Source organism: Ursus arctos, unplaced genomic scaffold (assembly GCF_023065955.2).
Source record: "Ursus arctos isolate Adak ecotype North America unplaced genomic scaffold, UrsArc2.0 scaffold_10, whole genome shotgun sequence".
NCBI lineage: Eukaryota > Metazoa > Chordata > Mammalia > Carnivora > Ursidae > Ursus > Ursus arctos.
In genome coordinates this window covers 8,028,411-8,041,627 of record NW_026622764.1, presented here as the reverse complement: position 1 = coordinate 8,041,627, position 13,217 = coordinate 8,028,411, and positions in this window count along the sequence as shown.

Genomic DNA, 13,217 nt, shown 5'->3' with positions numbered 1-13,217 from the left:
TATAAGGTGGCATCTCATTGTGGTTTTGATTTGCATTTCCCTGATGACAAGTAATGTGGAGCATTTTTTCACATGTCTGTTGACCATTTATATGTCTTCTTTGGAGAAGTGTCTGTTCGTGATGAAACCTGTTACATCTTATTTAACACTTTCTTGTTTAAACTTCTTTTTTTTTTTTAAAAAAAAAAAAGGATTTTATTTATTTATTTGACAGAGAGAGAGACAGCCAGCGAGAGAGGAAACATAGGCAGGTGGAGTGGAGAGGAAGAAGCAGGCTCCCAGCGGAGGAGCGTGATGTGGGGCTCGATCCCAGGACTCTGGGATCACGCCCTGAGCCGAAGGCAGACGCTTAATGACTGAGCCACCTAGATGCCCCTCTTGTTTAAACTTCTTAAATTACAAAATTCACGCCTTTCACATATAATCTAGTTCTACCTGGCTGAGCTCTTACCATTAACTCTTACTAGGACAGAATTTTGAAAACGCTGGCATAAAACCATTCAAAGTTTGTTATATCTGATGTGCAATTCCCAGTTTTGTTTCCTGTAATTGTTCTATTATCTTAAGGATCATCTTTACTGGTCAAGTTGGTATCTTGTAGTCTTATTCAGTAATCGTCAAAGTGGAACACTGAGTTAAGACAGCTAGATAGATATGTTTTGGAAGCCTGGGAACTAGAATATAATGATAGTGTGCTACCCAACCAGAAATATAACAAAGTTTGTGTAGAGCTGTGCTTGGTTTTAAAAGTCCTGCAACCAGGAGCCTTGCACAAGCCACCTGGGCCATGTTTTGCTTCATGAGCAATTTAATTAGTGTAACTCCTGAGCCATGCTTAAACTTAATGGCAAGACAGAGTCAACAAAAATTAGTTGTGAGAATGTAGCCCAGATGAAAGAATTGAATCAGTATTTGCTTCTGTTGGTAATGGATAGAAAAGCTCTTTCTAGAAATCCCAACAAAGTGGCTGTAAGTAGCTGTCCACAGAATGGGCAAAAGAAAGATGACTAAAGGCACATAATTCAGCAAAATTGTCAGCAAAACTTCTGGTAATGAGGCAGGCTGGAGGATGATGAGGAACTGTCTACAGAAAAAAAGACAAATATTGCATCCTTAGAGACACTGTGATAACATTGTTTATTAGTAAGGAATGGAATTATATTTTTTCTGGCAAGTACAAATGTCTGGGTCATGCAGGCCAGGGCTGTTAAGTCAGTGTTGTTCAATATACTCTTAGGAATCCCGGCTACTACCACTCTGTCATCACTACGGTGCATCCCTCCAACTCATGGTCAAAAGAAGCCGCTATCAGATTGCAATCCTGGTAGTGAAATGGAGGCAGAGATCATGAAGATACAAATAAAAGGTGCGTGCCAGGGATCTTTTAAGGAAGTTTTCTAGCAGCAGACACACAATACTTGGCTTCCATCCTATCAGGCAAGGCTTAGTTATGTAGCCACACTGAGTTGCAAGTAAAGCAAAGAAATGTAACCTTATTCTCGGAAGTCATGATCTAGGTAAAATTTTACCACTTGGAAAATGGGAAGCTGCCTGGGATGCTTGACAATCCATTTGGCCACTCACCCTCCCTATCCAGAGATTGCATTCCTCTCAAATTCCAGAATCCTGAGATAATGCGCAGTGCTTGGTTAAGATGGTGTATGGAATCTCATCTTCATAATGACCTAAAAATGCAAAAACAAGTTATCTGCAGCCACCACTTCTAATAAACATTTATGGACAGGAACAGGATAACCACAACTAAAAACTCCCACTTGGAAAAGTAGTCATTCTATTAACAAACCTTTAGTGATGTCCTGGTGAATACTTCATTTTTGGCAGTGGAATGAATGATTGATGACCTTATGGCTGCTTTTGTTTCTGTGATCCGGGAGGATCTCTCACATTGGTTCTTTGTGAGCGCCTGTTTCTGCCTTCTGAAAGATTCTTTCCCTCCATTGTACTCCATGGCCAGCCATGTCTAACAGGGACAGAGGAACTTGCTCTTTTTGGAGCTATTCAGATTTCTCAGGGTGTGGCTTTGGAGACCCAGGGGTGTTTTAGATGTGAAAAAACAGAGGTATTTGCATATCAGGCTTGCAGCTTCTTTAAAAGTATAACTGCTTCACAAATTTAGTAGACTTCTCAGCCATTTGCCTCTGGCCAATTCCCTGAGCAGGTAATCTCAGCTTTGAGCTTTAAAGCTACTTATTTTACCAACTGGTTTCTGCACCTTATGGGCTCCCCATCCTTCTCTCTCCTCCTCCTATCCCACCAACCAAATGGAAGGAAAATGGCAGAGTTCTCTACATGCTGGAACTGCACAGTCATCTTGTTGTCATGACCTGCTGACCCACCTCCTCCTTGCTGCTCTGCTGATTCCCCTCCTACACGCGAAGCAGCAGATACACCTGCACTTGCTCTCCTGCCTCCTCTGTGGACTTCAGCTTTAATTCACTCTCCCCGGGTTCCAGTCTGCTGGTGGCCTTTTCTTCCTCACTCCTTGTCCTGGGGACTTCAAGCTGGTCCATCTATTCCCCACAATCGTACAATTTCCTATAATATGTAAATACGTAAATAATCTATACCTATATACCTGTGTATCTCTATCCTTAATCGTCCACACATCTACAAATATATAATCTCCTATTGCTGCTTCTCCCGTTGAGGCTTTTTTGAGGACTTGAAAGGGAGGTGCTTGAATGGGAAGGCAACACCTTTCATTTGAGTTTACGCTTGGGTTGGTTCCCATCATCTGGCATAGAACTCTTAAGGAAAGGTACTTGAAAAAGCTCTGGGCCTGTCTCCTATGGAGGCTGCTATTGAAAAGCCATGGAAGAGAAATGCCCTAGTTTTAGAAAGGGAAGCATTTTACTTTTTCAGATCCATCAGGCCCTGGCTTACTAGACTCCCAATCTGTTTACGGTGTTGCCTATTGACAGAGAGTGCCTCACTGATGCTCTCCCACAGTGGTGTGCAGAAAGGCTAGCACAGACAGTGTTCATCTCTCCTCAGGGCATTGCTACAAGTGACAAGAAGCAGCCGCCAAAAATCAATAATCTGAGTTTTCTTAGTATTTTCCCTAATGTTACTACATTAGTTGACATGTGATCTGCCTTTTAAGAAACAGCAGGATACTTTCACCAATGTTGTGTCCAGGTACAATAAGTTTTCAGGTGGCAGTAATTCAGATCATGAATTATCCCACCCTACTAATTCCACTAAGTAAATGCTATGAGTTTAGGTCCTGTTATTTGTGGCCCCCTTTTTCCAGGTACCAAAATCTATGCTGGCGGGAATTAGGTTTACCTGTGAATACTAGTAATAGTGACAGCACTTAAGAGTACCTTAAATAAGACCCAGAGTTTTTTTATCTTATGTTCAGGATGTTCAAAGTTAATCTGGGTTAAGGCTGATATATCTCACCATGGGGTCAAAGACTCAGGTTCCACCTGTCCTACTTCTCTGTGATTCTCCTTCCCAAGGTCATTTCATGTTCTAATATGGCTGCTCACTCCAGTCACTGAATCACATTCCAGCCAGCAGAATTAGCAAGGCCAAAGGAGAGAATCTGCTCTCTCCTTAAAGACACTTGCTAGAGTAGCATAATGACTTCCTGTTGCGCAGTCGAAGAGCTTTAACTCTTTCTGCCACTTGAGTGCCATGTGGTCTGTGAAGTAATGAGACCCAGAGATTCCACAGCAGCTGTTACGGCAGCAGAACAAATACTGCCCTTCATAATCGGAAAGAGTCTTTTATAGCTTCACCCATTCAGCACGGACACCTGAAAATGACAGAAACACAAGATGTGCCATAAGTTCATATTAACTCCAGGTAGTTTCTTTTATATTTGCATGGCAGCACTGGTGATGTTTAAGAACACAAAGTTGAAATTGGTTTTTACTCTATGTGTTGACATCACCATTATTTTTTTTGTTTAAGCTCATTTGAGGATTAAAAAAATAAATAAAAAAGAAATTTAGATTTCAACATTATTTTCAGCCTCAGCAGAGTTGGAAAATAAGGTCATTTATACAAAACACTGTTTACATCTGAATTCCTATGGGAAAGCTCTGAGCAGACTATCAAGATAATGATTAGACCAAATTGGAACTTAATGCTTCTTGTTAAAATGGAAAGTATCAGTTCAGGTTATCTGGAAGCCACTGAAAATTCTTTCTATGTAGGGCCAAGCAGTCTTTTCTAAAAGGACAAGTTACCTAGACTGAATTGACACTTTCAAGCTTCCGTGGCATGGTGAGTAGACACAAACACAGTTTCATTTTGAGGGTGGAGATCAGCTAAGCTGCACTAAAGAATAGGTGTAGAAACAGAGAACTGAACTCAGGAGTGAGATGGGGAATTAAGCTTACATTGCTCACTGAATTTCTGTTCCTAGTGTATTTTCACTGTTTTTTTTTTTTTAAATGTTGTGAATTATCAGAATATAAAATAGATTCAGAACATTCAGTTTCTCATAATATGGTGAGTTCATATCCATAAATTCCATTTAGTAGAAAACACCAAGATACACTAGCTAGAATATAGAAATGTAAGAAAAAGCAGGAAATCTTTAACAGCCAAAAAAATATAAGAAAGCATTCATCCATAGAAGTAAAACAGAGTTAAGACTTGTGGATGGTTTGGAGTAAATACTAATCCCTGGTGACCAGAATTTCCTTACTACTGAGCCTCATTCGGGGCACAGAGGACCAACCTAGTTTGGCAAGTCTAATTGAGATTGCTGTAGAAAGCTTAAATGATTACGCACTTGGTGGAAGTTCGTAACACAAAGTATCATGGATACTTGCTTGTCTTGGTTTTGGACTAGAGTACATAAAGTAGCACTTCTTATGAATTTCTGGCCATGGATGAGAGAAAAGCTCTCATGTGAGTCACCACCTAGAAAATATAAAAACTATCAGGAGATCATTTATTTTAAAGTGGTCCCAATTAGGAAGTATCCTTGCTGCTTGGAAAAGGGTAACACATATTCCCTTGACAGGTGTGCACTTTCAACCCACAATTTAAAGAATTCTCACTAATCAAAAGTTGTAAAATACATGAGAAAAGCTATCAGCATTAGAATACTTGAAAGAACCGGATGCTAAAGCAAATTCTAGAAGAATCAGACATTTGAAGACTGGATATTGGAAATATTTGCTACAAATTATAAAATACATGATTTAACACTGCTTAAGTAAATAAAAATTCTAAAATATGCTACAGAAAAATGAAATGAAGGCACAGTTATATTTGATTCTAAGAACCACATAGAATTCTAGAAATGAAATATATAGTAATGACATTTGAAAGCCCAATAACTAGTCAGAAATTTATGACCCAATGGAAGAATTGGGAGGAAGCTATAAATAAATTAGAATATAGCATAGAAGTACAGAGAAAGAAAATATGGAGAAGTTATGCAGGTAGAGAAATAATGTATATTTAATTAGAGTTGGCAAGATTATAGAAAGGCAACTTTTGAAGGGAATATTGATTGAGATTTTCCAAAATGGATAAAGGGCACTAATCTTTAGATTCACAGATTCCAATAAATATTAAACAAGATAAATAAAAGGAAATCAATACCAAAACACAATGCAGGGAAAGCGAGGCAAAAACTAGACACCTGGAAATGTTCAAGCAAAAGAAAAAACAAAACAAAACCAAACCAGGGAAATCTTAATAACAATTCAAAGGAAAAAGCCAGATTACCCACAAAGGTAATTAGGCAAATAACTGATTTCTTAACAGTAACCATGGATGCCAAAAAATAATGGAAGCATTTCTTCAAAGTGATCACATAAAATAACTGTTAATCAAAAATTGTATGCTCAGCAACCTGTCTTTAAAAAAAGAATAAAGCAAAGCATTTTCAGACAACATAAAAGAGACTAGTCACCATTAACAGATTTTAGCAAAGAAATTTCTGAGTATTACACTATATGAAGAAGAAAAATGAACTCTGGAAAAAGCTGAGATGAAAAAAGGAATGATGAGTTAAGTGAATTGCAAATATATAGGAAATCTGATAAAATACTGACTCCATCCAGCACAATAAAAAGTCTGATTTATGCCATAAAGACAAGACAGGAAAAGAATCAGAGATTAAAATATTTTAATGCCTTTTTGTGGTTAAAAGAAATGTACCTTACAAAATGATAGCAAAGTCGAACTTTCAGGGGAAAATCACCTTAATCAATACAAATAAATCAAGAAATGAAAAAATTATCATAAAAACTGATGCAAGACAATTATTATAAAATAAGATGTTAAAAATAAATGTAAATGAAACCATAATCACAATACACATAAATGGACTAAATTCTTCTGTTAAAGGTGATATTTGTAAGATTAGATTAAAAATTGCTGTAGATATTTATAGTGTTAGTAAGAAGCACACAGAATATTTAACAATAGAAATGTGAAATAATTTCTACTTAATTTTAAAAGTTTTTGTAACTATGCTAATATATAAACTGGACGTTAGTCAAAAAATATTTATAAGATATAAAGATGGCAACTACACAATGATTAAAGTTTCAATTCACTAAGAAGAGACAACAGTTCTAATCTTGATTTGTATCAATAACAACTTCAAAATACATAAATAAAAAATTTGCAGAACTATAAGAATAAATGAGCAAAATCTGGCACCATTGTAGGAGATTTTTAACATTCTTTCTTCAGTAATTTTTAAATGAGGTGAATAAATAGGGTATAACAGATTTGAACAATACCATAGATTGCCCTATTTTAAAGTTAGCAATTTTTTCCCCAAAATATACATTGAATATAATGAAAATTAACCAAATTTTAGTAACTATCAGAGAATAATTTTCAAACAACTCATTTCCCCAATTAATTAGAAATCAGTTCCAGAATGTCAAATTAAAAACCCCATATAGTTGGATGTTTGAAATAAGACCAAACTAACAAAAACATGTTAAATAAACTTGAAGATGTTGAAGTAAAAATATAGAATATGTCCTTATTTATTATCAATTAAATACTATTAATGCAATTTACATATGTGGGTTATTTTGTAATTTCATATCAACATCTTTTGAATCTACATCTTTACTTCCCTGTTGAAGATAAATCAACAGAGGCTGTTCACTATTAAGCCATTCACCCAAATTGAGGCAATGGTTAACATTGAAAGAGGATTTAAACCTCTGGGTTTTCCGTATTTTGTTCTCTATTTTGAACCTTTCCCTTCTCACTTCTGTCCCTACATACTCAAAATCTTATCCTGTTTTTTTTTGTTGTTGTTGATTTCAGCCATCCTTTGCTTTTGCTAATATAACCATTAAATTAGTCTGGTTGAAATATAGCCTCATACTTCTATTCACATTCCAACAGCTGGGCTTAGCAGGGACAGTTTGGATCTGGAGGCAGTCAGAGCAAGTTCCAATTCAGGCTCTGATAACTCTCTGACCATGGGCAAATTATTTGCATATGGTCTCTCAGTTATACAAAAGAAATGCTAACACTTCCTTTGCAAGGTTGTTGGAGATAAAATTCTGTATGTAAAGCACCTCATTCATAGTATGACCCTGTTAAAAGTTTTGTAATGAGAAAAGTTTACAATCACTAAGTGTACTTAATTTTAAATCTTGATGCCATTCCTGATTAGATACATCACATTTGACAGTTACCGAAATTCCTAAACCCAAATGATCTTTATTTCTAAAATACAAATATTACTCTTGCTGCTGTGATAAGGATCAATGAGATACCATATGTGACAAATTGTTGCTAGTATTGCTGTTGTTTTATTTTGTGTTATTTTTCTTAGTTAAAAAACAGACTTGGCAACCAAACTGATAACAACTTGTAATGAAAGAATTTCAGAATTTGTAATGATTTACAAAGAGACTATATCCATTTCTATTTAGGAAAGCAACGGCTTGTAAAAACGGCTCATTCTGCTTGGATCCACTGGAATACACTAATGGGAGAAAAATCTTTCCCTTTCAATGAACTTAAACATGAGTAACTTGAAGTGTTGCTTATTACCCCTTCTCGGTACCTTCATTCAGTATTGCTTCCTAATTTTCAAACATGAGATATTGTACTGGTAAAATATTTATTTAAATGTATCAGTGTCAGTGCCTTTAAACTGTCTAAGTTAATTGCTTTGAACCCAGGGAAGAAACTCTAAATGGCCTCAACATTTAATTTACAGATTTAATGGAATAGACTATCTTAGAATATTCCTTATCATCTTCCTGATCTATCCAAAATTAATTTTATTTGGTTCATGAGCTTATTTTGGTGATGAGTCTCTTTTAAAAATAATAGTCTTTTAATGTTATTCTAGGATAAATGTTTAGTGAATTATGGTCCACAGGCCAAATATGGTTGTCTGCCTGATTTTGTACATGAAATTATATTGAAAAACAATCACACCCCTTGTTTATATATTTCTATGTTGGTTTTTCTGCTAAAACAGTTGAATTCATTGTATGATAACCAGGTCTAATATGTTGACTCTCTGATCCTTTACTGAAAGAGTTGCCCACTCTTGTTCCATGATTAAAATTAATAAGAAGATATATTGTTATAGCATTTAAGAAAAGGTATTTCTTGACTATTTATTCTCCCTGTTTTCTCTCCTATATCTAGAAAAACATTTGAAATGTTTTTGATTATGTTATCCTCCATTTGGATAATGTAATTTATAATTTTTTCAAAAGAGTTTATTTTTAAGAAACCTCTACACCCAGCATGGGGCTTGAACTTACAACTCCGATATCAAGAGTCACATGCTCTAAGGACTGCACCAACTAGGCTCCCAGTTTATAATTTTTTAGCTTATGAAAAAGGCAATGTTGCTTTTCTACTCTTTAAGTAGAATTCTGCTCAGGGAAAATATCCCCATTTTAAGAAATGTCACCCTTCTTCATTGAGAGGCTGCCTATGCTATTGTTCTTTCAGTTAAACGACTGAGAGATACAACTATCATGCATTTTTTTTCAGGCTGTTTCCAGTGGTCAAGTATCTCTTACAGTGGTTAGCATCAGGGGGAGTTTGCATTGCAGGCTTTTAGTCACTGGGAATTAAGAGTATATATATATAGAAAAACACATTTTATGGTTATGGTAGTAATTTGTCACTCATTTTTGTAGCTGTGAAATTTTGCTAAAACCAACTAAATGATGGTTAAAAATACTCATTCAGTATGGATTGTATTAACACATTTCATACATCACTCACAAAAATGAAAGAGTACAAATTTGTTGCTTAATATATGTCCCCTTTGGGCATGCACTATAAAATTAAACACTACTGTCAATTATTTTCAATTTTGCATTATTTTGTTAAGAATCTTATTGTTGGTACCATTGCCATATACTATATTTGAACATCAAAAAATTAGAGAAATAAAATAATTTTGCATTTTAACAAGTAGTTTATTAAAACTTAAACAAAAAACTCAGCTTGAGTAGACAATGAGTCTAAATTGTGAGAGTTAAATAATCACATTTCACGGCCCATGTATTAGGAAATGCAGGTTATAGTTTCACAGGTATTCTAGGCTATGTTACTAATGAAGCAATTTGCTCTGCGTCCAGTCCCATTTCACTTGCTGTCATCAACGATTAAAGAATGCCATGGAAGGGTCACTCTGGATTAGCACCCTGTCTTTGCTTTGAGATCCCCGCTTAAAGGAGAAGGATTTTCATTTGTTTTATGGGCAATGCCACAGGTTAAAGTCATTCAACAGAAGTAGTATTTTCTAAATGTTTTCATTAGGCAGTTATCATTGAAGAAGACGAACGTAGAGACATCCCCAAGTGAAACGATCTATATATATGGCTCAGAAACTTACTTAACACAGGACTGAGTATACCTTGAAGCAATCTCCAGAGAAGAGGTAAGCAAATCAAGCAAACAGTAAGAAAAGAACAATAATAAGAAATGAGCAAACCTGGTAGTTTTAAGGGAGCAATTACTAGCTAAAGAAAGAACTGTGGTGTAGTTCATTACCCTCATAGCTCCTACTACTAGAGCTCCTACTATGAAGCCCAAAGGTTCACCAGAGAATTCTTCTTGCAGAAGATGAAAGCAATGACAAAGACCTCTTATATCTCTTCTCCTTTTGTAAATATATTTTACATGTCTTTCTTGGAATAAGGGAGTAAAAAAGACAGTAAGCCACACAATGTAGCACTCACCTTGTAAAATGTGACATTACAAACAACTGTTAAAAGTATGGAACTTTTTTATTGAAAGCTCTATTAAGTCATACAAGTAATTTAGTTCCCCAAAATATATTTACTACTGTGTCAACTCTGTAAAGTCTCACCAACAGAAGTGCATACATACCACTGCTTTTAAAAAATTAAAGAAAAATATGCATGACTGTGTTATTGATGGCTAAGAAATCATACACTATTTAAAATAATCCACATCTTGGAGCAGTAGAAAAGAATTTTTACTTGTGTACAGAATCATGCCTTTAATAATAAACCTTTATTGATCACTTAACAGGTGTCAAACATTGCTTATCCATTAAGGCAGTTTAGCTCTATGTATGTGTGTGTGGGTTCATGTATGTGTGCGTGTATGTATGTTTGCATGCATTTAGCAAATTTTTAATCAGATTTACCTACAACAAAAAATTTTTTTAAATGCGGAAGCAAGTTAGTTTTATTGTTATTATTTGAAATTTGTAATAAACCTTGACAGTACCTTCTGGAGGACAACATGTAAATTTTTAAAAAAATTGAACTTATTGAGTTGAATGGCCTGTTTCCTTTGGGAAATGTCCCAATAATCTTAGGGCCACAGTAACAACCTAAAGAAGCAGCAGTGATATTGACCCTGCTAACTGAATGAGGAAGCAATTTGCAGGGAGGTTCATAGAACCATTTGGCTTTAAAGGTTCACTTCAATAGAATCCCAAGATAGAAGACACGAGTGAAGCAATAGTGGCAAAGAGAGGGTCATAAAATAGTAACCATTTTTGAATACTTGGGAGGTAGTAACACTGAGGCTTTTATATAAATTATATCATTTGATCTTGAGGAAACTCTATGGTAGTCTCTATTTTTACTCTCAAATTACAGGAAGGAAAAAGACGGAGACAAGTTTCAGACCTTAGAGTGGCATTGCAACTCATGCTTTTAACTGTATATCAAAAATGCAAGTGAATGTAACAAACAGACTTGCTTTTTTGGAGCAAACATTTGTAGCTGACCTCTACTCTAAGAGGCAGATTTGCGATCAATTTCATGTTCTTTGGAGAGCAGCTGTAGCCTCTAATCAAAGGGCATGTACTTGCAACCTTCAGAAGGAAGTGAGTAGCCCATTTGGTTTTAGCAGCAGGTGCACACATAAAAATTAGAATTAGCAGTTTCAATTATGAAAATTAAGAGCATATATATGGTGATTTATCGTTCATTCCTGTGTTTTCTTAACTTAAACTCCAAAGCATGATTTTGTAGTTCACATTATGAAGCTTTAGCAACTAAAAGTTGTTTAATATGTCCATAAATAGAAATATTTCTCTATTTAAACATTTGATAAAGACATTGAAAATAGATGTAATGCACTATTGAGGCTGGGAATATCTCCAAGAAAGTAATGTGTGTTTATAGGAGTAATAAAAGTATTTAACAACTAATACAATTTGGGCTCTGGCCAATCAGAATGGATGTTGGCTGTAAACAACATATTTGAAAGTATGAATTAGACAGATTTTTAAACAACTAGAAATATGTGGGTGTTATGCACAGAATTTTATCCTCTCATATTCATATGTTGATACCCTACCTCCCAATGCAACTGTACTCAGAGATAGGGCCTTTAACAAGGTAATGAAGGTAAAATGAAGTACAGAAGATGTGACCCTAATATGATATAACTGGGGTCTTTATAAGAAGGGAAAAGATACCAGAAGTATATACACAGAGGGAAGACCATGTGAAGACCCAGTGAAAAAGTAGCCGTCTATAAAAACTAAGGAGTTGGTTTCACTGGAAACCAATTCCGCTGGCACCTTGATCTTGGACTTTCAACCTCTAAAACTGTGAATAAATGAAGTCCTGTTTAAGTCACCCAGTCTGTGGTATTCTGTTATGGGAGTCCCGCAGGTTAATACGGTGAGAGTAATTATTTATGTTCAAAGGTTTTTTTTTTATTTTTATTTTTAAAAATCAAAGTTGTACAAGAAAAGAGCTGAAATAGTGAAACATGTCTTACAGCAGTAAAAAAAAGTCTTGGAGCTCTGTTTCTTAAAAGAAAACACTATTATGGCCTTTTAATTATTTCTCCTGGCATATATCTTCCTATTTGTAAGTAAAATACTTTTTAATTTATTAATTATTTGTATATTAACTAATAAATTAATCTGAAGGATATGAATTTAATTGTCATCTCTCTGCACTAGAATCAAACACACACACACACAGACATACACATATGCACAATTTCCCCCTTCCCATGATCTTTTTGAAATAGTTATATCAGAATTTTCAGTAAAATCAACATGAAGTGTTTATATTATCATGGTTATATTAATAATATTTTTATTAAGTTATGTTAGTATTCTACTATTATATATTTCTGCTTTAAAATTTTTACTTTCTCTAAAATTAGTAATAGATCAGTTTTTCCATTTGGTTAATTGTCTAATAGATTTCAAAAATTCATACCCTAAATCTCTCACCAAAATATATATTCATTCTCAATACTTTCAAATTACTGTTTTTCCTTTTTGTTTTCTTTGGGGTTGTTTCTCTGGATTTAACCCTGTCTACTGACTCTCTAGGCCTCCCCCCCGGCTGATATCTCTGGATATCCCTTCCCTATTCTGATAATTCCTGGTAACTGTCTCCTAGTTTGGGTTTTATGTTTCTGAATTCTGTATTTTTCACTCTCTAGTTTGGTTCTTCATTTTAGTAGATGGAATCTTGTAGCAATTTCTTGAGAAAAGAGTTCATGGAGAATAAATTTTTGAGACATTTAATGTCTGAACACGTCTTTATTATTCAACATGCTCATTAGGTTGATAATTTGATTTGGTATAAAAATCTTCTTTGAAAATACTTTATTTGATAACACTTAACATGAGAGTTACTCCCTGAAAAAATGTTTAAACTCATAATGGTTTAATGACTTAAATATAAGACCTGAAACCATAAAACTCCTAGAAGAAAACTAGATAAGGATGAAAATTTCAATTGTATTCTTTTGTATTGTAG